A 27,455-nucleotide genomic window follows, 5' to 3' on the forward strand; every position below is an offset into this window, starting at 1 on the left:
CTCAACCCACTCTCGCGATTGCTTCTACCATTCTGGAAGGCTGATGTTAGCTTCTCCCCCACTCCCAACTCTCTGGACCTTGCGAGTTGATGGCATGGGCCTGCCCCACCGCCTCCATTTCCTTAGGCACTGCTATTTCTGATTTGCTGTCAGAAACTTCTGCTGAATGGCTCTCTTACTTCTTCTCACTGCATACTAAAGTCAGGACATTTCACGTCCTTAAACGATTTCAAGAAATATTTCAGCGCATTTGAGTCTCGAAGGTCTTGGGAAGGTAGAAAGTGTTATATATTCACTTCCTTGGAGAGATAGAGACTCCAGCTGAAAGCAAGCCAAGGGTGAGGACTTGGAGGCGGGATGTTGGGTTCAGACTTCTACTGCCTCCCAGTGGTCCTCCGGGGGATCGCAGTGATGATGCTCCAACAGAGGGAAGAGAGTTCTATTGAAAAAATGCAGTCAATCCAACTTAATCCAATACAGAAGAGCCCTTATCTGCTGCTTCTTAGTAGTGGCATCGTTATAAATGGGCTGAGTATCTCCTGAGCAAATGTGTTCTGGAATCTGCATTTGTATATCAGCTTTGCCAAATTATAAGCTGTGCAAAATAGGGAAAATAACTGACCCCCTCTGAGCATTAGTTCCCTTTTCTGCAGTAGAGATAATGACACCCACATTGCAAGGTTTGGTGAGAATTCAATGGCATGGCATTGCTAGATTTCCCACCAAGTGCCTGGTACATACTTGCGGCTCAATTAAATGGTAGCTATTTTCCTTTGAATGAAAGGGACACTTGACAAACTGTGAATACATCCTACAGCCACAAGCAGAAAGAGAAATTCACTGGTGTTCAGTAGGTGGATATATGATTAGTTTTCCCTCTTTTCAGACAAATAAGCACTCACACTACAGACATTATGCTGTTTTAGTACAAAAATCGAAGTGGTCTTGAAAATTGTAAAACAGTCAATGATGTAATTTCCCCCAAAGCGTATCATATTTAATTCTCTTCTCAGAAAATAAGAGGGGGGAAAAAGAAGAGAAATAGAGTCTTGACAAGTAAAAAGAATCACATGCTTTTAACAGTGCCATGTAAAGGAGTTGAACCAATAAATTATTTTTCCTTTCCTTTAGATAAATCTAGGAAAAATTATTAGAAGAATGCTGGGGATATTTCTTGGTTTGGATACCATGTTGTGGCAACTTCCTTTCTTTTAAAAAGTTCTTTCAATTTGCTTTAAGTTGTTTTCTTAGCAATTTTATCACAAGGAGGAGTCAGTGGGGGTGGGAATGCTATTTGGGGATAATCTTTCAAGAAAAATGACCCGAAATACTCCATAAGGATGAGCCAAATAAAATAGCATTTGAAAGGTAAGAAGCTAAAGTGGTAGGCTTTACAATTTGTATTCTACGCACTAAGAATTTACTAACAAAACCAGCACAGATTATTCTTTTCACATGTTGATTATCACCTGAAGTTTTATCTGAAACATTGCTTCTGATATCGCAACAACTGAGTGATCAGAGGCATGCTATCTAGAAAGGAAAGTTTTAAAGAAAGACCATTTACAGACATGAACCCAAATACCCCATTTCAGAAAAAAATATAACTGATAGGCGAATGTTATATAAGCTCCAGGAATACTGTGTGTGTGTGTGTGTGTGTGTGTGTGTGTGTGTGTGTGTCTTCTGTAGCTAATTTGGACTACGTACATGCAGAGCTATGTTTAAGCAAAACCAGTTACCATGGTGACACAGTACCCTATCTAAATGCGGTGTGTAACATCTAATTCTGTTTGTGTGTTAACTATTTAGCTGGAAACTGGGGAGCATCTTAGAAGCCCGACCGATTGAGCAAGTGCATCTCTCTAGGTTTCTCTATTTTTGTCCTATCTCTGTCCTGGTCAGTCTCTTTTGCCTTCGGGTCAAATATTAAGTTTTCTTGTCTACGTGATTATGGACAAATACTTCCTTTTTCTTAGGAACCTGACTCTTCAACTTCAAAAATAATCCAGAAAGGCTGGCTATTTCTCCTGTTAGGATAGGACAGAACTCCAACATGCTAAATAAATCGATTTGTTTTCAGAGAATTTCTTTGTTAGTTCTCATTAGAAGTGGCATTTTCAAACAAATCCCTAATATTAGAGCTTGTTGATCTCTCTAATTTTAGTCTTTTCCTTCCCACACCCAGTCACGAGTTCTTCATTTTAGAGTCATGCTCTCTGGCTGAAGTATGAGGAAGCTGTTTTACAGGAAAAAAAAATGGAACACGAGTACACGTTGAAATAAACAAAAAATATATTAATTCCAAACTTTAAAAATTATTTTTAAAAACTTAATATTTGATAAGATCTATTTTAATATTTATAACAGAAAATTATACCCATTTTTCACGATTTTGTTGTTAGGCACTTACTTTTTTGTTGGATCAATGGCAGGGGGCAATTCTAGGTGAAACTATGCAAGAAGCCTTAAGGGGCCTAGAAAGTTCCTGACAAGAGCCAAGTCTTGATTAACCAAGTCTTGGCTCCATGGTCTAGGGGAAGGAATCACATGGGCCATGAATTAAACACAGAATCTCCAGCCAACCTTCCTATAAAGCTGTTTGTAAGAACCAAATCTATAGGTTGAGGTTTTTTTTCATCTCTTCTCCTTTTTCCACATTATAGCAGGTGTCATAATAAATTAAGCTTCCCAAAAAACAGGAGCTAGATGAACAGAAGAATTGAAACATTACACTTTATCAATGAACAAACTTAGAAAATTAAATGATAATGATAATAATATTAATAATAATAATAATAAAGACTCCGTCTGGCCTTCTGAGCACTTGCAATCTAGTGTAGAAATAGGAATATAGAGTTTTGTAGTTAATTATTAAGTGGTGATCTTTTGTTTCTTTAATGCCTACAGCCTTGGGAGTCCACTTATGTAAAAGGAGTAATTTGTTCTATAAGACTATAAGCTGGAGCCTTTGAATACCATAGAGAATCACAGAATTTCTTTTGAAAGTACTCACATTATTTAAATTCGATCATAATAGTACAAATTCATGTACTGTGTGGATGAATAGAGTTAATGGATAGTGTCGGATGTGGGAAGTGTGCTGTGTGAGATCTCTTTTTTTTTTTTTTTTTTTTGTGAAAGCGATTGTGAAAACTTATGATATGCCTATTTCATTTGTTTGCACAGCTAAATGGTCTTTTCCAAGGCGGTGGAACAATTACTTTTCTGGTAAGATTTCAGAACTATTTTATTCCAAATTTGAGGGCAACTCTAATGACAGAGGGGCCATCCTTAGGAAAGTCAAACTGACACTAGGACCACTTTCTCCTGCTTGGGCCTTGTTAATATACAAGCAAGCTGCAGTTTGGTTAAGCTCTTTTAAGAAAAAAAAATCCCGCTTCATTTTTAAATTACGGGACACAATTGCCATAAACCATGCAGACAATGTCAAGGTTTATGAAGTTCCCTTATGATCTTCATCGCATTGGACCTTCCCTCTCCCCCACCAAAAGGAAACCATCTATTTCGCAAGAACAATCACTGCTAACAGCTTGGCTTGTATCTTAAATTTTTTTTTTTACATATACAACTATATATGTAAACATACATATTTTACCACTTTGTTACACCAGGAGCATCTGAAGTGTAGACCAGTATCGACACAGTTACCTCTGGACTCCCAAGGGGTGGGGAATAAGCTTAGGAATTCCCTGAGCTTGCACTGATGGGTTAACAAAGGCATAAACATAGGAAAGCCATAGGATGCATACACCCAAGTTTGGGTAAATAAGACTAGGTAAGTAAGACTAGGTGAAGGGCACAAAGGCTCCCAGTATAGGACAAAGGTATAGGAGTAGGAAGTCTCAGGGTGAAAACATCTAAGATGAGGTAAACAAGATTAGGTATTCAGGGTGGAAATGCCCCCCAAGTGAGTATAATAGCAGAAAGCTGTTTTCACAGGAAGGAAGGACCAAATTAGGTAAAGAGGTAAATAGGCCTCTAGACTGACCTCAAGGGGCAAAGTTGTCCAGAGCTGAGCTAATTAGCAAAAGAAAGTTGCCTGGTTGACCCTGAGGTAACATGTTCTGTCTTTCTTGTCCCCTAGTCCAGTTTAGGTAAACAGACGTGGGGGCCTCGTGTTTACTGTAAACAACCTTCCATACAGCACCAGAATCTTGTTTTGTATTGACCCAAACGCCTAACACCACATATTTCCAAAACCCCCTTTTCCCCATACCCATGAGTGAATGTTCATGGTTTCATTGTCTCCCTGTGCACACCCATCACACTTGTAAGCCTTCTGATCCTAATAAAAACGGAGCAAGGACCCTTACTCCGGGCTCTTGTCTCCTCCCGGACATTACTCTCTCCCGCATTTTTAATCCTGCATCCTACTTTCTTGCTGGACAAGAGAGAACTCCAGACCCAGAGTCTACAACACCAAGAGTGGAGCAAAGCAGTCTTTACTTTGTGTTCATGCCACTTGTCAGTTCATACAGATCCAGTTGGGATGTAATCATAGGGGTCCTATTCTCCTCCCTCTGGTTTACTCCTTCTCCTCCTCCACAAGCCCCGGGTCATCCCTGTTACTCTCACTGAAAACACGTATGCTCAAGTGCCTAGATCACCTGGAGTAGGAGGATAGGGCCTGCCCCTTGGTGCTGAGCTCTAAAGAGCGAAAGAAACCTGGAGCGCCTTATAGTCTTCAGAGTGAAATATCCTCGAGTCAAACCAATATTTTTCTGACTAGAAGTGATGATTTCTCCTGGCAAATGTTTTTGTGTTATGCTACAAGAATCTTTTCATTAGGTCTCACCAAGGACCACTCCCCATTAATAAGACATGACAAGAGCAGGGAGAGGAGAGAGAAAGAAAAAAAGAGAGGAGGAGCCCCGCTGAGTGCTATCCAGAAATATTTGTGCCCCTCAACACGCATTTATATATTTTAAAAATGGGATCACTCTATGCAGATTATTTCATGTTTTATACATATCTTTTATTTAACATATCTTTTATTTTATACATATCTTTTATCATGGAGATAAGGTCATGATATTTTTGATGTGTATAAAATTCAACTGTATGAATGTATCAACTGTTTGTTTAACAAATCTCCTATTTTGGAATATTTAGTGCCATTTTTTTTAGTATCTTAAATAATGTTGCAAAGAAAATATTTGTACATATAGCATACATACTTGAATGAGTTTATCTGTAAGATAAATTTCTAGAAATGGAATTGTTGCCTCAAAGTCATGCACATTTTACATTGTTATGTGTATTGCCAAAGTGATAAACGTGCTGAGAGATTCTAGTAGTATGCTTGATAGGCACTTATTCTAATTATTAATTATCAAATAAGTTTCTAAATATGTGGTTTATTAATCTGGGAAAAAGGAGGAGATTAAATAGGGAGGTAGGAAATAAGGAAACCATCACTAAGAAATCCTAGATTCTTAGTATATTTTGTTTTGCAGATAATCATCCTGTTGACCTTATTCTGAAAGCTCTCTCCTTTTGATCTTGACGCCATTTATTTTTAGTACTATCTCTTATTTATCTGCCGAGTAGTCCATCCATCCATCCATCCATCCACCCACCAACCCATCCAATATTAATTAAGCTTTCTGCTGAGCTTTGTATTTTACAAGCAAATATAATCACTTGGGAACAAGCTATACTCTTAACATTCAAGAAGCTTATTATCCTACAGATGGGCATTAATAGATAAATGAATGAATGAACTGAAGCTTAGGTGAGTGGCACAAAGGAAAAATACTAGGTGTTATAAAAGCATATAATAAAGGAATCTAACTGAAGAACACTTCTTTGACAGTCATCTACTGACTTCACATTTCCACATTTTTAATAACTTTAGCACTTGATCCCACCCTCTATCATCATCCCTGTTGTGTTCAATACCTAACACCCTGACTCACAGTTCCTTGACTTCTACCTTCCTGTATTCCAACAAACTTATTTTTAGTAACTCATCACAATAGCCTTCGGAATGGTTTTACCACTATGTTTTCAAATTCTGATACTCTGTCAGTGTGACTGCCTTATTTTCTAACCCCTACTGAACATACTCTTCATCCTTGTTGGAATTTCACAACTTGAATGATTATTTACAATGTAAGTGTTAACATGCAAATGTCTCATACACTCTTCCCCCAAATCCTATGAAATATTCACCTCCATGATTTCATTCAATGAGTGAAGAAATGTTGGAGAGTTTAGACTTACCCAATGCCATGCAATTAATTAAGTGACTTGAAGTAGGTCTATTTGACCCAAAGCTGGGGCTTGTAGCCCATATGACATTCTACATCAAGGGTCATTTCAGTTTGGGTATTTATAGAAGAAACTGATGAGGAGGGAAAGGAAAGTATAGCAGATTGCAGAGTAGGGGCAATATTTTCACAGTGTAGCCTTCTGAGATTTAACAAAAGCTCTGACAATGTTAACTGGACTTAAAACCCTCTTACTTCATCTCTGGGAGTTCAAGGAGGTGAGCACTTGTATTGAAGGCTGACAAAGCCAAGTCAGTGGGTCTACTGCATCTTATGTGCTTTGTCAAACTAACCATGGGTGATGTGAAGCTATTGATACAAAGTGTTACCAGGACAATGGAAATTTGTCCATTTTTATGCCAAATAAAATTTGCCACTACTTTTCTCTATGTCAAGCATCTTAGAGAATAGCGCTGATTTTAATGTTCCTAATGAATCTATGATTCACTGTTACTTGTCTCATTTTGGTTTTGTTTCTATTTGATTGTGATGCATTCTTAAAGATATTTGTTTGTTTATGTCTTTTTTCATAGGAATGTAAACTCTGAAAGTAAGGACTTTGGCTCTGTCCACTATTGTTTACCTAACATCTCAACAGTGCCTGTCAAATGCAACTGTGAAACTAAGTGGAAGCTAAGATCTGGTAGTTAACAAAACCAAGTTTTAAAAATATTCATTTGCCCATTTTCCATACTTTATTATTATTATTTTGTTCATCTCACAAACATATTTTTTGAATCTTGATCATGTGCCGGGCATTGTGTTAGGCACCGGGAAAGTGAAGATAAATTAGACACAAGTTTGTCCCAGTGGTCTCACCAAAAGACATTGAATGATGGAAAACTGCACAGAGCAAAATGTTTGATTGCACTAAGGAAGATTAGTTCATAAGAATCTTGTTGAAACCCTGGAAGAGATAAACACTGAAAAAATCTATAACAAAAAAGAAAAAATAGAAATCAGTTATTTCTAATTTAAGATTTATAAAATTTCATTTTGAGCTTTGTTTTGTGTTTTGTTTGTTTAGTGTCTATTGTTCTATATTAATGAAGATAAAAATATATATATATATTAATTTTTCAAAACATTTTGTGGGGCGCCTGGGTGGCACAGTCAGTTAAGCGTCCGACTTCAGCCAGGTCAGGATCTCGCGGTCTGTGAGTTCAGCCCCGCATCGGGCTCTGGGCTGATGGCTCAGAGCCTGGAGCCTGTTTCCGATTCTGTGTCTCCCTCTCTCTCTCTGCCCCTCCCCCGTTCATGCTCTGTCTCTCTCTGTCCCAAAAATAAATAAACGTTGAAAAAAAATAAAAAAAAAAAACAACAAACTTATTTTGAGAGAGAGTGCACAGGTGAAGGAGGGGCAGAGGGAGACGAAGAGAGAGAAGCCTAAGCAGGCTCCACACTGGCGGTGTGGAACACGGCACGGTGCTTCATCCCACAAACTGTGAGATCATGAGCTGAGCTGAAATCAAGAGTCCAACACTTGACTGACCGAGCCATCCAGGTGCCCCAATAAATATATTTTTATATAAGATCTCAAAAATGTCAACATTTACTTTTTTAGGCAATTTTATTATTTAAGGGTAGGATAAACTGTGGTAAAAAGAGGACGTGTGCACATTGACTCAAAACCAATGGAAGTATATTTCTTGGTCATGTATGGAATGAGGTCGATGTTCTTGATCAGCTATCAGTTCTCTACAAAGTCGCCCAGGGATGCAGCTTCCTTCTTTTGGCTCCACCGTTCTTTAGAACAATAGTTCAGACCAATGACTCTCCAATGATCTCAGAGTTCGTGAGTTCGATCCCACATCTGGGACCTGATTAGAAATGCACATTCTCAGGCCCCATCCTAGTCCTACTGAAATAGAAACTCTAGGGATGAGGTCTAGGATTAGCATTTTTAAAAGCTTCTGGATGATTCTGCTGCTCCAGTCTCTAGCCCTACACTGTTTGCATCTAGTAGGTGGATGGGAAAAAGAAACACATCTGCTTCATAAAAGTCTTGACCCAGAAATGTCACATGTTGGTTACTCCCTTCACATTTTATTGTCTAGAAATAAAGCAATAATATAGCCACAGAGTCTTCTTTTTTTTTAAGATTTATTTAGTTTTGAGAGAGAGAGCATAAGCAGGGAAGGGGTGGAAGGTGGGACAAAAGATCCAAAGTGGTCTCTGTGCTGACAGCAGCAAGCCAGATGTGGGCTCAAACTCACGAACTCTGAGATCATGACCGGAGCCAAAGTGGAACACTCAACCAGGTGAGCCACCCAGGCGCCCCTCTTCTACAGAGTCTTAAATGCAAACTCACATACTAGGTAGGAGAATTGTACATTGAAGGGTGAGATATCGCCGTGGTGGGATGTTCTGAAACATGATACTGAGAGCTTGGTTGCAGAAGATCCATGTGCTTTGTGGTGGCCCTAATATAATATAATAGATATTGGCGAGATTTGGGGACGGGAAAAACTCTTTCCATGCATTCTAATGAGCGCTAGTGGGAGACTATATGCTATTTGTGTAGTATTGTGTCAAGTGGCAAGCGGGAAAGATGACTCCACCATGAAGAATAATTTTAAAAAATAAATAGAGCAAGAAGAGACTTGCAGCTGCTGAAGAAGAGACCAGGCCAGTAATAACTGCTTGGGACATGGTGGAAGAGGATGTGGAACTGAGGTGAACAAGTTCAATGGGAGCATGCCTCAAGCTCATCTAGAGGCCTTCTTAAAACATACATTCCCATGGGGCGCCTGGGTGGCTCAGTCGGTTAAGTGGCCAACTTTGGCTCAGGTCATGATCTCACGGCCTGTGCGTTCGAGCCCTGCGTCGGGCTCTGTGCTGACGGCTCAGAGCCTGGAGCCTGTTTCCGATTCTGTGTCTCCCTCTCTCTCCTGGAGGCTGTTTCAGATTCTGTGTCTCCCTCTCTCTCCTGGAGCCTGTTTCCGATTCTGTGTCTCCCTCTCTCTCTGACCTTCCCCCGTTCATGCTCTGTCTCTCTCTGTCTCAAAAATGAATAAACGTTATTTATTTATTTTTTTAAATAAAACAAAAACACAGATTCCCTGGCCCCAGCCCCAGGGTTTCTGATTCAGTAAATCTGGGGTGGAAGAGGGAGCTTTGCATCTCTGAGTTCTCAGGGTGATGCTGCTGTGGCTGTCCAGGGACACAGTTGGAACATCACCCATTAGGGATTGTAAAAGGAGCCTTTTGGAGGAAACCTGGATTTGGGGAAAATCTTCCCTGCCCTGGGGCTTTTTGACAGGTGTTCCTTTGAAATGCAGGCCAGAGCAGTTTTCTTTCTGCTGGCAAAGTCAGATGTGTGCTGAAGACTTGAGGGTTGGAGAATAGGGAGGGTTGGCTGCTCTCCAGAGGAAAAAATCCACAACTTTGCACCTTTAGGGAATGTTTATTAATCCTCATTATACCAGCAGTTCCCCCTGTAGTGGGACTAAGGGGCTAAAGGTGTAACTCATTTCTTTAATTAGACAGTCTTTTTTTAGTCACGGAAGCGTTTTATTACCCTTTCTTCCGGTCTCATGCTACCCATCAATACTGCTGAACATTTTCAAGTATACACAGACAGAACAGACATACATACATAGGTGTATACACACACACACACACACACACACACACGCACACACATCCAATCCCTTTCACCTTCAGACAAAGGTTTGGCTTCCTGTAGCTACTAAGACGTCAACCTTCATTGTAGTCAAGCAAATGCATTAGGAACACGAAATTATCTTGCTTAATTTAGTTGTCCCCCATAGGATAGCTTGCCTAATAAGTACGGTTTCTCCTGCAGTTTAGGCTGACTTTGTGAATTTATTGAATCCAATTGCTCTGGCTGCCTTTCGATCTCTCTTTTCCTTGTTGATTCTGAATTAAAATTCTGTGTTAGCTGCAGCCTGGTATTTCTGCAAACTGCGGGAGGTATGTATTTTCCTTGCGTGTTATTGTTATTATGATATTAATTATACTATACACTCAACTGAATGTCAGCAGTGTCCCAGGAATTGTACTGAGCAAAGATTTTGACAAGGTCCCTGCTTAGGGATTATGTAAAAGCCATTCAAGTGGCATTGAATTAACATATGACTTAGCTTAGTGTGGCTGAACTTGAATATTGATGGATTCTTTGGATGAGAAGGGAGTTTGTGGGAGAGCAAAAGAAATGACCTTTAGAATTTTAGGATTTTTTTTTTCTGTAACATCCCATGATTTTAATAAGAACTCGGTTGCTTCTGTACCAGATAATTTTTATTTATCATTTTACTTCTCAGAGTTGAAATCATAGGATTCATGGACTCAGAAGGGCAGTAGGGGAGTTGGGATGATGTCTGGTGTCTTCATCACCTCTTTTTTCAGAGAACAGGTAACCGTTCTCTGGCTCCTTTTTTTTAGATTCTTCATTCTGTTTCCATGTTACATGTAGATGAGATGCAGACTTGTGTTTCATGTTTTAAAAGGCTTGAAAATTTCTCCGTTTGCCTGGGTCACTTCTCCCACCTTGTTTAAAAAAATTTTTACTGAAGTTCATCATATGTGAATAAAGTACATAAAGTGAGTGCACTGATTGTAAATGCGTGGGTTGGTCTATTTTTCCTCTGTGTACATCTCTGTAATACCCAGCTCAAGACACAGAATATTCCCATACCACAGAATTTTCCTCACCTTTCAGTCAATACCTCCCCCAAAGTAATCACTATTCTGATTTCTGTGTTGTAACATCTTGGATTACATTTGCATGCTCTTGAACTTAATATAAATAGCAACATGTAGTATATTTTGTTGTGTCTGGTTTCTTTTTCTTTATAGTTTTCTTTAATGTTTGTTTATTTTTGAGAGACACAGAGAATGAATGGGGAAGGGGCAGAGAGAGAGCTGTCAGCACAGAGCCTGACGCAGGACTTGAACTCATGGGCTATGAGATCATGATGTGAGCCGAAGTCAGACACGTAACTGACTGAGCCACAAAGGTGCCCCGTGTTGTGTCTGAGAGAGTATGTGCTGCGTGTCTGTGGTTGTAATCTAATCTTTACTGCTGTGTAGTATTCTATTTTATGAGCACACACAATTCATTTATCCATTTTCTTGCTGTTGGGTATAGGTTGTTTCCAGTTTGGGCTGTTATGACTAAAGCTGCTATTAATATTTTTGTACATGTTTTATGGTGGTCACATGAATTAATTATTCTTGAATCATGGAATAAGGATATGATTAGTTCCAATTTGTAACGGCAGGATTCCCAATTATTATACTAATTTCTACTTCCTCCGGCAATGTTTCAGAGTTCTAGTTGCTTTACATTCTCATCAGTGTTTGGTATTGTAAGTTTTTTAAAATGTTAGCTATTCTTGTGGGCACGTATTAGTATCTCATCGCTAACCTCGGTTTTTTTTTTTTTTATCAATTAATGAAACTTCTAGAGTAAATGAAAAAGAATTCCTGAGGTTGTTCAGAAAGTGCTAGTTTAATCAGCTGTCGATACTTTCAAGCTGTAAGAGACATGTACACAGTTATTAACTGGGCAGTTCAGTGGCAACTAGTGAGCTGGGATTCCCACAAGCAAACTATTATTATTATTAAACGCTCGCTAGGTAACAAGTAATTTGCTAAACAATTTATTTGTAGTGACTTACTTAAGGTGTCCTATTTTTTTTTTTTAATTTTTTTTTCAACGTTTACTTATTTTGGGACAGAGAGAGACAGAGCATGAACGGGGGAGGGGCAGAGAGAGAGGGAGACACAGAATCGGAAACAGGCTCCAGGCTCTGAGCCATCAGCCCAGAGCCTGACGCGGGGCTCGAACTCACGGACCGCGAGATCGTGACCTGGTTGAAGTCGGACGCTTAACCGGCTGCGCCACCCAGGCGCCCCAAGGTGTCCTATTTTAAATCTGACAGGACTATCATTGTTCTAAACACTCCTCAGTTTGGGCTGGTGTCACACACTAATGAAATCCAGATGTCCTCACCTGCTCAAAATACACTTCCTTCAAACAGTGAACCCATGGTCTCTAGAGCCGAAGCATTTACTCTGAGAACAGAACCACAGACTAAACACAATAATTTTTTTTCTGAAAAGTCGCTCTCAACATTTTGGTACATTATTGTGATGACCATGTATGTACACTCTTGGTAAGTTATTAACTTTTTTTCAAGTAATTTCATTTAGAACATTTGTCTTTGTGCCAAACTGACAAAGTCAAAGGGAAAGTGATCTCATCTCCGTTCAGGCAGTTCTGTAGTTTATTGAAGCCTCCTGACAACTTTTGATCAAAAAGACCAAGCAGGGAAGAGCGATAGAACAATGATTGAAAGAATATTGGAATGCTTTAAAGTGGCTATGAAAACAGCCTTAGCAATTGTCAGAATGACTTCTATCTGTGGTTGAAGCCAAATGCTGAGGCCAGAGAAGAAAGGGAAACACTGGCACAGACAAGGAAATTGCTTTAGCAGTATGTGATGGTGACGAGGCCCAACACAGCAGTGTCATATAATTAATAAGAACCAAGAGAATCCAATAAGGAAAGAATAGTCTTTTCAATAAATGTGGACAACTGGGTATCCACAACATGCAAAAGAATGAAGTCGGACTCCTACTTGACAACATATTCAAAAATTAACTGAAAATGGATCAAAGACCTGAATGTAAACGAGCTAAAAACAATAAAGCTCTTAGAATAAAACATAGCTATAAATCTTTGTGACTTTGAGCCACGCAATGATTTCTCAGATTTGGCACAAAAAGCACAATCAGAATAAAAATAGATAAATGGGACTTTAGCAAATGGTAAAACTTTTTTATTTCAAAGGACTCTATACAAATGTGGAAGACAACCCACAGAATGGGAACAAAATATTTATGAACATATATATCTATAAGGGACTAGTATTCAGAACATATAAAAAAGACCTCAGCTCAATGACTAAAATACAAACAAGCTAATTTTTAAAAATGGCCAAAGAGTTTGAATAGACATTTTCCAAAGAAGATACACAGATGGTCAAGAAGCACACGAAAGGATGATCAACATCATTAGTTAATAGAGAACTACAAATCAAAACCACAATGAGATACTGTTTCACACATTTTAGAATGACTAGATTAAAAAGCCTAATAATAGCAAGTGTTGGCAAAGATTGTAAGGAAGTAGGGAGCCTCTCATATATTACCGATGGGAATGTAAAATGCTACAGCCACTTTGGGAAAAAGAGTTTGGCCAATCCTCAAAAAGCTAATCATAGAATTTCCATGTGACCCAGCAATTTAATTCTCGGGCATATACCCCAGACAACTGAGCATATAAGCATACAAAAACTTATTTGTGAAGTTCATAGTAGCAATATTCATAAGAACCAAAAAGTATAACCGAATGACCAGTCCATCAATTGACGAATGAATTTTAAAAAGTGGTAGAATCATGCAATAGAATATTATTCAGCCATAAAAATGAAAAAAAATGTGCTGGTATATGCTACAGCATGGATGAACTCTGAAATCATGCTAAGTGAAAGAAACCATATACAAAAGGCCATATTATGATTCCTTTTTTGTCAAATGTCCAGAATAAACAAATTCATGGAGACAGAAAATAGATTAATCGCTGCCACAGAAGAATGGGAGTGATTGCTAATGGATACAGCAATTTTTTTTTGGTTGGGGGTGATGGAAGTATTCTGGAATTAAATAGTGGTGGTGGTTGGATAACCCTGTAAATATATGAAAACCCACTGATTTGTACACTATATGATTTATTTAAAAACTTTTTTATTTATTATTTTTGAAGGAGAGCGGAGAGATAAAGTGTGAGAAGGGGAGGGGCAGAGAGAGAGAGGGAGACACAGAATCTGAAGCAGGTTCCAGGCTCTGAACTATCAGCATGGAGCCCAACACGAGGCTCCAACGCACCAACCACGAGATCATGACCTGAGCCGAAGTCAGACACTTAACTGACTGAGCCACCCAGACTCCCCTGAACTGTGCACTTTAAATTTATAAAGTATATGGTATGTGAATTATATCTCAATTAAAATATTGTTTAAGAAAAAATAATTAATATGAAATTTGTTTACTTCCTTAATATGCGATATCTTCATATTCTTTATAATCCTTGTATTTAGTATTTTAATATTATTTATTACTTTCCAGAAATATATGACTTTGGAGTAGTTCTTCAATCTTCTAAGGCTTTAGTTTCCTCAATATAAAATAATGAGTTGGGACACCTGGATGGCTCAGTCGGTTAAGCATCTGACTCTTGGTTTCTGCTCAGGCCATGATCTGATGGTTTGTGAGGTTGAGCCCTGTGTCAGGCTCTGTGCTGACAGCATGAATCCTACTTGGGATTCTCTCTCTCTCTCCCTTTCTCTCTGCGCCTCCCTTGCCTACTCTCTCTTTCTCTCCCTCTCTCTGTTTTTCTCTCTTTCTTGCAAAATAAATAAACTTAAAAAAATAATGAATCAATATGAAAATACTGGGTCACAATTTCAATAAGAATCTGGCAATTTTCAAATATTCTATGTTGAAATATTATGTTTTTATTATCGTGTAAGAAATATGAAATATTTGAACAGCAACTTGATTCATATAGATTGTTGTTTTGTAGGAAAAAATATATAAAATTAAAAAAATATATAAAATTAAAAAATATATAATGAGCAGTGTGTTCAATTGACAAATAGTTTTCATTTTATTTCCTTTTTTTCTTGGATGGTGAAGTAGGAAATTCAAAATACAAAATCAGGGGGTGCCTGTGTGGCTCAGTCGGTTAAGTGTTCTACTTCAGCTCAGGTCATGATCACACGGTTGGTAAGTTCAAGCCCCGCATCTGGCTCTGTGCTGACAGCTCAGAGCCTGGAGCCTGTTTCAGATTCTGTGTCCCCTCCTCTCTCTGCCCTTGCTTTGCTCTTGCTCTGTCTCTGTCTCTCAAAACTAAATAAACATTAAAAAATGTTTAAAAACCCACAAAATCAGTTATAAAGATTTTCTCCTGGAGTGTCCCTGAACAGTGTCTGTGAGGATGAATGGATAAAGAAGATGTAATGTGTGTGTGTGTGTGTGTGTGTGTGTGTGTGTATAATATACACATATATATAATGAAATATTATTCAGCCAGGAGAAAGAAGGAAATCCTGCCATTTGCAACAACATGGATGGACCTTGAAGGCATATGCTATGTGAAATAAACCAGACAGAGAAAGACTTCATGGTATCACTCATATGAGGAATCTCAAAAATACTCAAAGTCATAGAAACAGAGAGTAGAAAAGTGGTTGTCAGGGGCTTGGGGATGGGGGATAAAGTAAGAGGTTGGTGAAGGAATACAAACTTTGAGCTATAAATAAATAAGAACTGAGGATCTAATGTATAACATGGTGACTATAGGTGATAGCACTGTATCGTATAATTGAAGTTTGTTGAGAGATTAAAACTTAAGTGTGGTAAGTGTACTCACCAAAAAACAAAAACAAAAAAAAAATGAGTATGAGAGTTGATAAATGTGTTCATTAACTAGATGGGATGAATAATGTCGCAATGTATCTTTATAGCAAATCACCACAAGGTACACTTTTAAAACCTTACAATTTTATATGTCAGGTGTAGCTCAATAAAGCTGGGGAAAAAAACATTTTTGAAATGTCAAATAAATGTTTTAAAAGAAAAGATTTTCTCCTGAATATTTAGCATTGGGTATCACTAAATTTCATCCTCACTTCTCCTCAAGGAAAGAAGTCAGTGTAAGAGACTGGTTCCCTCTGTTTGCTCTGGGCACATGAATAGAGAGGGTAAGGTGCCAGAGGAAAAGTGGAAAAGGGAGGGGGAGAGGGAAGGGGAGAGAAAAACCCCGAACTTTTTGAGCAGATACATTAAAATAAAGTGAGAGATCCAAATGTCCCTCATCCACTTTGTTCCAATTCCAGATCTTCTAAATTCTAGATCAACCAGAAGTGTATTAATTATAAACATGGCCAGTGTGAAAACCAATATACTGGTTTTAGTTTTATTCCTCTTTAACAGTATGCTTGAAGTTTTCATTTTCTATGTGCATTTTTTAGTACACTGGGCCCTATGGGTAAACATGGTATAACATACACTTAAGATCATTTTTTAAGACTCAGAATGTTACTTGACAAGTGTATTTTGATAAAAGGTTTACTCGTTACATTTTTGCTTCTGTGACATATTGTTGGGCATATGTATGATTTATTTGGATTCTATGTCAGAAATGAAGCCTCAGACATCTAAAGCAAAATGTGATTTGCTTTTCACCTGATTTCCAGGAATGCACTGGATGGAATTGAAATGCAAATGAAACGAACATGAACTTGGGATGAATCAAAGTGCAGGCAGGGAATTTCTTTTTAGAAATTTAGATCCCCACTTTTAGGTCCAGGGAATTTCTGAAGACCAAACTTCATGTTCCAGGAGGAGAGATGCTGGACATCCACGGGTGGATGCTGGATGTGCAGGTGTTGGCGTCAGGATAAACAGTGAGCTCGTTGCAAGAAAGACAGACTTTTTGGAGCTAAGTGAGTAGTGATTAAAACAAATAATATTAATGACTTCCTGATTTGAAAATCACTGGCCTTGTGAAATTTAATTGCCATTATTAATGACCAGTAACTTTGGAAAAAGACTTGTTATTTTCACATTTTGATAGATTATTGCTTTGCCTGGGAAGTGAGGGTTTTGAGTTGCAAGTCTAGAACTGTTCCGTTTGATTGCCATAAATGGGTGCCTGAGTGTGATTCATCTCCATGCAAAGGTAATGGTCCGTTTATTGGAAATTTCCTCATTTTGCTAGGACAATGTCACATCTGCATTATGAGTGATCAAATATGTATCCGTATGTTTCTAAGAGTGTAAATTTATAATGTAAAACCTAATGATTCACGATAGACCCCAGATCTTCCCAGAGTATACTTTTATGGAAGACACAAAAGATGTTGTTGGCTTGATTTCTTTAAAAAATATGTATATCAATGATGGTACTCTCTCAATTTCTTCTTTAATGATTCTTAAATGTCCTGAACATTTTCCCAGACATGGAATGATGTGACTATTTTAAGTGCCGATAAAGAGGGATAACATAAGCGACAGGAGAGCTGAGAAACAGCAAGAGGGGCTGTGGCTGGGGCTTCAGAGCATCTTCGGACAAGGGTCCACAAACCCCAGGAAGTGGTGGCCGAACCCAACAAAAATTGGCACGTGTTACCAAAGTGGTAAAGACAGTGACATCACTTAGGAAACCTGTATTTATTTTCACCTTCATACTTTATTTTGCTCACACAGTTGCTATCTGCTAGCCAATATTCATACCCCAAAGAATGTCATCTTAAAAAATACACAAAATAATATGTGTTTATTGTTAAATGCGAGGAAACATAATTAATTAAAAAATAATGGGGTGAAGGGGCGCCCGGGTGGCTCAGTCGGCTGAGTGTCCGACTTCGGCTCAGGTCATGATCTCACAGCTTGTAAGTTTGAGCCCTGCGTCAGGCTCTGTGCTGACAGCTTAGAGCCTGGAGCCTGCTTCAGATTCTGTGTCTCCCTCTCTCTCTACCCCTAACCCACTCACATTCTATCTCTGTCTCTCTGAAAAAATAAATAAACATTAAAAAAAATTAAAATTAAAAAAAAATAATGGGGTGGGGAAGAAAAGAACTCACCTAAGAAATTTTGGAAAATAGTCTTTCTAAAACAAAAAACAACAACAAAAAAACCTGTATACACCTGCTGTCTTCTCATTAGTAATTTTTTTTTCTCCTAGAAATATGGGTTAGCAATTCTGAAACTGCTTTTTGGGTATAGTAGGATTGCACAAATAAGTAAAACATATTGTAGATAATTAAAATCACATTTCCTGTGGTGGGGAAAAATATTACAAATAAGGAATAGGAAAAGGCCAAAATGAACCCTGTGGTGTTGAATTGAAATTGGAGGCATCAATGTGATCCCATGGCTTTTAATATATTTTTATAGATAGATGCAGAGATAAATATAGATGTGTGTGTATATGGGTGACTGTACATACACAGCTTTTCTAATCTGTCCACTGAGTGGGCCTGGAAGAAAGGTGAGCCCAGAAGCAACAAGCATACGTAGTGCCCAGATTTTGGTTTCTAAATACCATTCTCCAATAAAAGAAACCAGGTCTCTGGAGAAATAGTTGATTCCCATACTGTTAGGGTAAATACAAGAAGATCCTAGAATAACTTTTTGTACCAGAAAATAAGGAAGTGATTGAAAAAGAATGGATTAGGGGCGCCTGGGTGGCTCAGTCGGTTGGGCGTCCGTGTGAGTTCAAGCCCCGCGTTGGGCTCTGTGCTGACAGCTCAGAGCCTGGAGCCTGTTTCAGATTCTGTGTCTCCCTCTCTCTCTCTGACCCTCCCCCGTTCACGCTCTGTTTCTCTCTGTCTCAAAAATAAATAAATGTTAAAAAAAAAAAAAGAAAACAGAATGGATTACATTGAAAGGACATAGGAGCCACACTATAGGAGCTCCTGGTGGCCGAATTTAGCACAAAATAGATGACAGTATTGAATTATAACCAATAGAATAAAATAAAATAAAATATCCATGAGCTTATATTGATATAAATAAATAATCAGACAGATAGATAAATGTGGGAAAAGAGATGTAACTCTTTCTACCAGAATTCCAATTAATCAGTGTAGAAGAAATGAAGGAAATACAAACTTTATTAGGCAAACCCCACAGTAATAATTGCAGACACATTCTATCGATGGTTGCTAAATTAGTAGGTAAAAGTTGTAGGAGAAACAGGACGTGTGCATAATCTCAAAAAGTCTTACACAATATATTTCTTAAGCACGAAAAGAAAACATGGAGAAACTTAGCAAACATCAACCTAAAATTAGTAATGTTAATATCATCAGAATTAAGATATATCAACATCGGGTATACTATAATATGCTACAGAAGACACCACTTCTGTGATGTTCTTGCTGAAAATGCATAACCTTAATTTAATCATGAGAAAACATCAGCTAAACCCAAATCGATAAACATTCTGCCGACCATTGACCAGTAGTCTTCAAACGTATTGAAGTCACAAAAGCTAAGACTGGGGAGCTTGGGGAAATAAAACTGGAGAGCTGTCACAGATTGGAGGAAGCTAAGGAAACACGATAATTAAATGCAATGTGGCAGCCTGGTTTGGGTCCTGGAATGGAAAAAGGACATCAGTGGAAAAACTGGTGAAATTTGAATAAGGACTGTACTTTAGCTAATAATATGTACCAATATTAATTTCCCGGTTTCCAAAATTGTACTCTGATTATGTAAGATAGTAATATTAGGGGAAGCACGACGAAGAGTATCTGAAAAGCCTATGTAGTCTTTTTAGAACATTTCTGTACATTTAGAATTATTTCAAAATAAAAAAAAATTTAAATACAATTAAAACCATGAAAAATCCCCTCCTTGAAAAATGCTACTATGACTCTTCATGACTTTCTTCTGTGTGTGTACATATTTTAAACAACAACAACAAAAATTATTCCTTGATGGTTAAAAGTACAGACTGAGCAAGAACTTGAGTTCAAATCCCAGTTCTCCTACCAGTAGCTTTGTTAGCTTGGAAAATTTTCTTTCTTTCCATCTGTAGCTTATCGGAACAACAGGAAGAGTAATGATAGTAGCACTCTTACGTGAGTAATTACATACATACATACATAACTACAGATTACATGAGTTAATACATTTAAAGTACTTAAGACCATGTCTAGCACCAGTTAAGGTCTCAATAGATGTTAGTTATTGTAAAGATGGCTTACTGTTTTGTAACCCTGGACTAGGTAAGTATTTAGGGACGCTAGGTATTTAATGGCATGCATGAGATACTTAGACAGGTAAGAAATATTCCTGGACCAAAGGGAGCAAAATCCTAGGTACAAAATTCTAGAATTACACAATATAACATTAATATAATTACCTTGCCTTTTGCCTGACGGGAAAATATTGAGTTTGAACCTCTTCTGTGTTATCAGTTCAGACTCTAAATTTAACTACACAGCCTCAATTGACTGGTGTTTATTTTCTTCCTTAATGACGTGAGCATTATTTTTAAACAATTGTAGAGGAAGATTATATGGAGATGGTGTAATAAAAACCAAATATGTTTGACTCCCGCTGACTTCCTTCCTGAAACTTCAGGAACAACAGGGAATCCAAACAGAAACACAGAGGATAAGCCTTCCGATTGCCAGCAGCGTCGGTTGCCAGAAGCCATAATCCAACAAGTTTGGAAATTCTTTGCCTCCATGTGACATGCCGAATTAGTAGGCCACAAAGGACAGCATCTCCAGTAAGCAGAGTAGATTTTGAGAATCTGGTCACCATTCTTGGAAGTTAGTGGACACAGAGCCAAAGCTAGAACCCTGTCCAATGGCCTTCCCCAAATCTGCAAGCGAACAGTGGTGCATTGAAAGGCAGAAAAGCAGGGCACCTGGGTGGCTCGGTTGGTTAAGCGTCTGACTTCTGCTCATGTCATGATCTCACAGTTTATGCGTTGGAGCCCTGAATGGGGCTCTGCGCTGACAGTGTAGAGCCTGCTTGGGATTCTCTGTCTCCCTCTCTCTCTCTCTCTCTGCCCCTCCCCTGTTCATGTTCTCTCTCTATTTCAAAATAAATAAATAAATAAACATAAAAAAAAAGAAAGGAGGAAAAGCAAAGTGACTTCTTCTCTGGGAAAAGACTGTCAGTCCATTCTGTGAGTTAAGATTACTGGGGACATTGAGACCCTCATATCGAAAGCTTTGTAAAGATTAAAACAGTAGCAATATCATGTTGCTGGCTTTTTCCCTTGCCATCCATCCCATCCATGTTGTTCAGGCTAAAGCATTATCGAACAGATGGCCTATGTCCTGATTATAGGAAAACATAATAGCAAATCAGTGGAAGACCAAATTGGTAGGAAAACAAATTTCAGAGGTATCACTGTGTGTTGGAAATTCCTTACCTTGAGAGAGAATTTACCTCTAAAGCCCACTGGCATTTTAGAAACACAGCAGCTGATTTTACCAACCAGTCCTTCAGGGAACTGCAGAAGGATAAACTCCTAGCTGCTTAAGTAAATACAGCTTTATCCACAATTAACACACGACCATGTAGTTTTTGTCACGATAAATTGCCTTCTGTTTTTCTTTCCCCATTTAGGCTTCTACAAGTCCATAAAATGTCAATATTGGAAATAGTCGTATCAGTACATTTTACGTTCAACTGGGGTCACAGAAACCTGGAAGAACCACCCTGACTGTTTTTAATTAGCTTCTCTACAGTATAGGGAGGGTGTTGACTCCAGCTCTGAAATACCTATCTCTATCTCCTTGACTCTACTCTTTCCTTTCCAACCCTCCGTATTTTTTCTCCTCCACACTAGTACAATGCTCTCAAGTCGTTTTCCTCCTTCTATTCTCTCCTCTTCTGTGAGCTGTGTTTTAAGTTCATAAATAATTATGTCATTTCTCTAGATCAAATTCTTTCATGGGTCTCCATTTTCTACGGATTGAGATCCAAGCTTCTTAGAACGACTTGTAAGGATTTTCGCGATCCGGTCACAACCTGCCTTTCCAGTCTCACCTACCAAGATTATAGTTTGTATCCCATGCTACGTGACACACATCAGATACTTTCATGCCTCCAGGCCTTTGCACTTGTCGTTCCTTCCAACTGAATGGCCTTCTTCCTCACTGCTACAATTGCAACTGGCTGGTATCCGAATCATCCTTTCTATCTCAGTTTGAACATATTTTCCCTGATGTTCTCCTCTCTATTCTCACCTCGTTTGAATTAATCACTGTCTTATTGATCTCTTTATACAACTACTACAGAATGTATCAGAAAACATCATATTTAGTTGTGCGTTTAGATTATAAATTCCCTGGAAGCAGGTTCCATGTATAACTCATGTGGGTTTATCCCAGCTTTTCTCCATTTAGTAGGAATTTAATAAAGGTATGTGTGAGTGAATGAATAGACAAATAACCGTGACCCAGGGTCTCAGGTATCCCTCAGAGACTTAGGTAAATTTAGACAAAACTGATTGATATTTGGCTAACACTGTTCTTCAAACTATGGAACCATCCTTTGCTTTGTGGACATTAAGCCTGTGAATGGTGCTCTTCAGTCATCACAACAACCTAAAACACAGCTACACATTGCTTCTTACCTCCTGCAAGGGTGGTACTTTCCTGGGTGGAAACAATTGCTGGTTTGGCCCTTTTCACTGTGTTTCATAAGAATCCAAACAGACTTGCGACCCTATGAGAAAAGAGCTATGGAATACAACATCATGCTTTGCACAGGCTTCTCTCAGCTCACTGGCTGCACCTCTCCATTTCCCCCCCAAACTTCATGTTTTCAGCACTTGATCCCTCTTCTGACATCTGTTCTACAGGAAGTGGAATCCAGTCCCTCTCATGCTAATTCCTTTTCTTGGGGAGATCATTGTCAGGTGGCCCCACCTGAATGGTCTGCCTTCTCCTTCCTGATATTCTGTCGAGAACTTTAACATTGTGTTATTAAAGCAAACAGTATATATTATGCTAACAAAGAAATCATAGTTCTAAATTTCCTGGAGGCATTCTCAAATATTACTTATAAGTTCGTGGGAAAATCAGTTCTATTTAGGGATCTATTATGAACTAAATGTTTTTGCCCCCTGGCGTCCCCCCCAGATTCATATGTTAAAGTGCCTAGTGTGGCTGTATTTGGAGTTGGTGCTTTTAGGAAGCTAAATAGGGTTAAGTGGGGTTATAGGTGTAGGCCCTGATCCAATGGGATTAGTGCCATTATAAGAAGAGACACCTGTGCTTTCTCCCTCTTTTCCCCTCTCTGTGTACATACCAAGGAAAGGCCATGGGAGCATGCAGCTAGAAGGTGGTTTGAACAAGCCAACAGAAGAGGCCTCAGAATGAAACCTCCATTGTGTCTTTTCTGGTTATTGTGGCATGCGGCACCTTGAGCAGCAGTCTCCCATGACACCCTGTGTGAGGCAGCGCGAGAAGTCCCGCAGGGCAACCAGTCAAGCACGGGAAGTTTTTGGAGACTGGAGCTACAGATCAACTTGAAGAACTATGACACTCAGAAAGGCCAATGCTTCCTGGGTACTGTCAGGCTTAAGGCCACTCCCCACGCCAAGTTCTCCATATGTATTTTGGGGGACCAGCATCACTGTGATGAGGCCAAGGCTGAGGATATTCCCCACATGGACATTGAGGCACTGAAGAAACTCAACAAGAATAAAAAATTAGTCAGGAAGCACGATGCCTTTTTGGTTTCAGAATCTCTGATCAAGCAGATGCCACGAATCTTGGGCCCAGGCCCCAATAAGGCTGATACAACTTCCCTTCCTTCCTGACCCGCAGTAAGTACATGGTGGCCAAAGTGGATGAAGTGAAGTCCATGGTCAAATTCCAGATGAATTTGGTGCTGTGTCTGGCCACTGCCACTGTTGACTACGTGAAGGTGACAGATGATGAGCCTGTGTACAATAGCCACTTAGCTGTGAATTTCCTGGTATTGGTGTCATCGCCCAAGAAGAATTGACAGAACATCTGGGCTTTACACATCAAAAGCACCATGGGCAATCCCCAGTGCTTGTACTAAGGCACAGCTTAAGGGGCACCTGGGTGGCTCAGTGGGTTAAGAGGCCAACTTTAGCTCAGGTCATGATCTCGCGGTCCGTGAGTTCAAGCCCCATGTCGGGCTCTCTGCTGACAGCTCAGAACCTGGAGCCTGTTTCAGATTCTGTGTCTCCCTCTCTCTCTGACGCTCCCCTGTTCATGCTCTGTCTCTCTCTGTCTCAAAAATAAATAAATGTTTAAAAGAACCCAAAAAACAAAAAACTTAGGCACACAGCTTAATAAACCCTTGTGCCACCATTACCTGTCTGCCTATGACTAGGGAGAGGGAGGTGCTTTGTGAGCTGACATTGCCTGCCACAGCGCTGTGCCGATGACTGCAGTTTCTGGCACCCAGGGATGCCTAGTCATTTCTCCATACTGAAAACCAGGAAGTGCATTCTACCTACCTTCAAAATCATGCAGTCTTATTTATTATTTAGATCTTGGATACTTCTAACAGGTAGGATAATATGTACCCTAACTAGGACTGAAGCTTTTCTGAACCCTGAGAGAGGCAGATCTGGGCTGGGACTCCCAGCCTGTAGTGCTCCTACAGCTTACTAGTGGAAAGAGGGGTGGGGCCTTCACATGGAGGACATTGACTGAGCTCTTGGCAACGTACTTAACCTATAGTCTGAAGTTGCTTCCCTTTACACCATAGGTTCTTTCCATGGGCTTTTTGTTTGGTTTTATCCCTTTAAATCGTACATTTGGGCTCTTGGTCTGTAGGGATCACAAGGAAGGTTCCAAATATAGATCGGCTTCCTCGATTCTTCAGATGGAAGTGGTCCAAAGCCCTGATTGATCTAGTATTTGCTCGTCTGACCTCAAATTGAATACTCTATATTCATGATAGTAATTTACTGCGTGAGATGTTTAGGAAAACACAAGCAGGAGACCTGTACAATATTGTAATTCATGAACCTGGGGAGCTTAGCCAATGGGTAGAATCAGGTTATGGAAACTTCTAGGTTCTTTGCCCTCCAGGTGGGCTCTGCCCTCTTCCTGACCTGAGACACTTCCTTGTTGGAGTTCTTGCCTCCAGCACCCGGTATTGGAAAGTTGGGTTTTGGCGTGTTGGGAAATACCTATGATTTAACCTTTGACTTGAATCTGCTTCATTTCATTTTAATAAAGTTAACAAGTTTATCCCTCCATTTTTTAATACAACTGAAAGGCTAATCCAAAACACAAATAAAAATGCTGCACCTTCTCCAAATAAGCTTGAACTATAAAGAATATGGGGTTTTCACTAAAAGACAGACAGAAGAAAGAAAGAAAGAAAGAAAGAAAGAAAGAAAGAAAGAGGGAGGAAGGGAGGGAAGGAAGGAAGGAAGGAAGGAAGGAAGGAAGGAAGGAAGGAAGGAAGGAAAAAAGGATGGGTCACAGTTCCCATTAGCAAAGCTGTGGGGATAGGGAGGACTTCTTACCAGATACAAACTTAGCTCATTAAATTAGATTAGCTCATTACATTCTGGAAGAGACTAGCATTTGAACTGATAGACTGAGTAAAGAAGAGTAGTCTCACCAATGCCAGTGAACATCATCAAATCTCTTGAGGGCCTGAATAGAACAAAAAGGCAGAGAAAGGCCAAATTCACTCTCCACCTGAATCGAGATGTCCACCCTCTGCCCTCAGACATCAGTGCTCCTGGTTCCCAGGCCTTTGAAGTATACTACAGACTGAACTACACCACAGGCTCCCCTGGTTTTCCAGACAGCAGATTGTGGACTTGGCCTCCACAATTGTGTGAGCCATTTTCTATAACAAATCTCTCTCTCTCTCTCTCTCTGTGTCTCTCTGTCTGTCTGTTTATCTCTCTGTCTCTGTCTCTCCATCTCTCTCTTTTTCCATCTCTCTCTAATTTTTTGGTTCTGTTTCTTTAGAAAACCCTGACTAATACTTACCTTGATTACTTCCCAAAGGCCACATCTCCTAGTACCTTCCCGTTGGGAGTTAGGGTTTCAACATGTGAATTTGTGGGGGACATGAACATGCCGTCCACAAAACCACATTAGGCTTGCCCAGAAGAGCTGCTAGGAAGCAGAAAGAATTGGCAATGAGCCTACACTAGTGCACAGCTGAAGCTCTCTGATGAGCGAGCGGTCGTGGGTAGCATGGTCCCAGGTTGCTATCAGCCCCATGGATGAGATGGAAATACGGTGGAGTTGAAGTATTGTCACAGAAATAAAGACCCCATGACTGGGTATTTTGTACAAGGTGCTATATAGCAGGTGAGGCACTGACCTCCTCTCCTGTTGGCTAACCTCCTGCAATGTTGGCCTGGTTCTTCCCGGCGACCTGGGGAGAGATGGCAACCTCTCTACATCCAGCCACCTTTCTCTCTCTTCCTTGCGCCTTTCCCCTGGAAGGCCTATATATGATCTCTCTCACTGCCTGCTAGAATGTTTCATCTCAGAAGCGAAAGGCGTTGACATGGTCTGAACCTGAAAGTGGATTTAGATATGTTAGCAGCATTAGATCTTTAGCGCCTCCAACCCACTTTGATAATTCTGAGGCCGTGCTTGGCTGGCAAATCACATCGCTTCCTGTCCTCGGAATTCCTTTCAATCCGCTATATCGCCATGGAACCTTCCCAGGTGGACTCCATCCTGCTTAACACATGTCAGTCATTTCAGCCTTCTCGGCACTGATGTTTAAATATAGCTTGTTTATGCTCCTAACTGTGCTTTTGCCTTTATTTTCCTTTTGCTGTGTTCTTAAGGATTTTTTGGATGTCTTCCTTTGCCCCTCTAACGGCAGCAGCAACAGTGACAATGACAACAGTGCTGTCATTTGTGGAGATCTAGCTCTGTGACTGTCCCTGTGCTTCACACCTCGGAAACAAACATTATTTTGTTGAAACCTCGTGCTAATCCCCTGAGTTAGATATTTTAAGATTTGTTTTCTTTGAGAAGTAATATATTAACGCCCGCATACTGCAAATATTTAAAGAAACAGAACTGTTTCTAATCCAACTGAAAGCACCCCTCTCGTTTTCTTCTCCATGGTTACCATTAACAACCCCGGAATGTGTTTCCTTCCAGATCCTGTGTGCGTGTGACTGTGTGTTTGTGTGTGTACATTTGTTCCCACAAAAGCTTGGATGCAGATTTTTAATATAAATGGAATCATAGAATAAATATGGTTTTGTGGTTTTCCTTTTCACTTAACAATACATCTTAGAACTAGTAGGAGGGAATAACTGTGCCTATGTCACAGACAGGGAAATGGAGTCTTGAGGAGATTAAACAGCTTGATCCTATTAGGTAGTAATTTCCATTACGTGATAGGTTCCTTGAAAACGGTATAATCTTTCTGTTTTCTGTTTATGTTTATAGCTGCCTTATTCCAGAAGTCTGATGCTTTCCTTCTATTCCTGTTCTTGCAGCTGGATCCCTTCTTACCTCTGTGTGCCTGAGTCTCAGCCTACCCAATACCTGTAATTTGAGTCATGCTTTAGTTTCACTATACCTCATCTAAGGGTAGCGCATTCCCCAC

The 27,455-nt window shown here is 39.5% G+C and overlaps 1 pseudogene; it reads left to right on the forward strand.

Annotated features, from left to right (window-relative positions):
* Positions 1-357: 357 nt before the first annotated feature.
* LOC101086650 lies at positions 358-23,936 on the forward strand (annotated as a pseudogene).
* Positions 23,937-27,455: the final 3,519 nt, after the last annotated feature.

The sequence above is a fragment of the Felis catus genome, chromosome B1 (genome assembly GCF_018350175.1).
Source record: "Felis catus isolate Fca126 chromosome B1, F.catus_Fca126_mat1.0, whole genome shotgun sequence".
Taxonomy (NCBI): Eukaryota; Metazoa; Chordata; class Mammalia; order Carnivora; family Felidae; genus Felis; species Felis catus.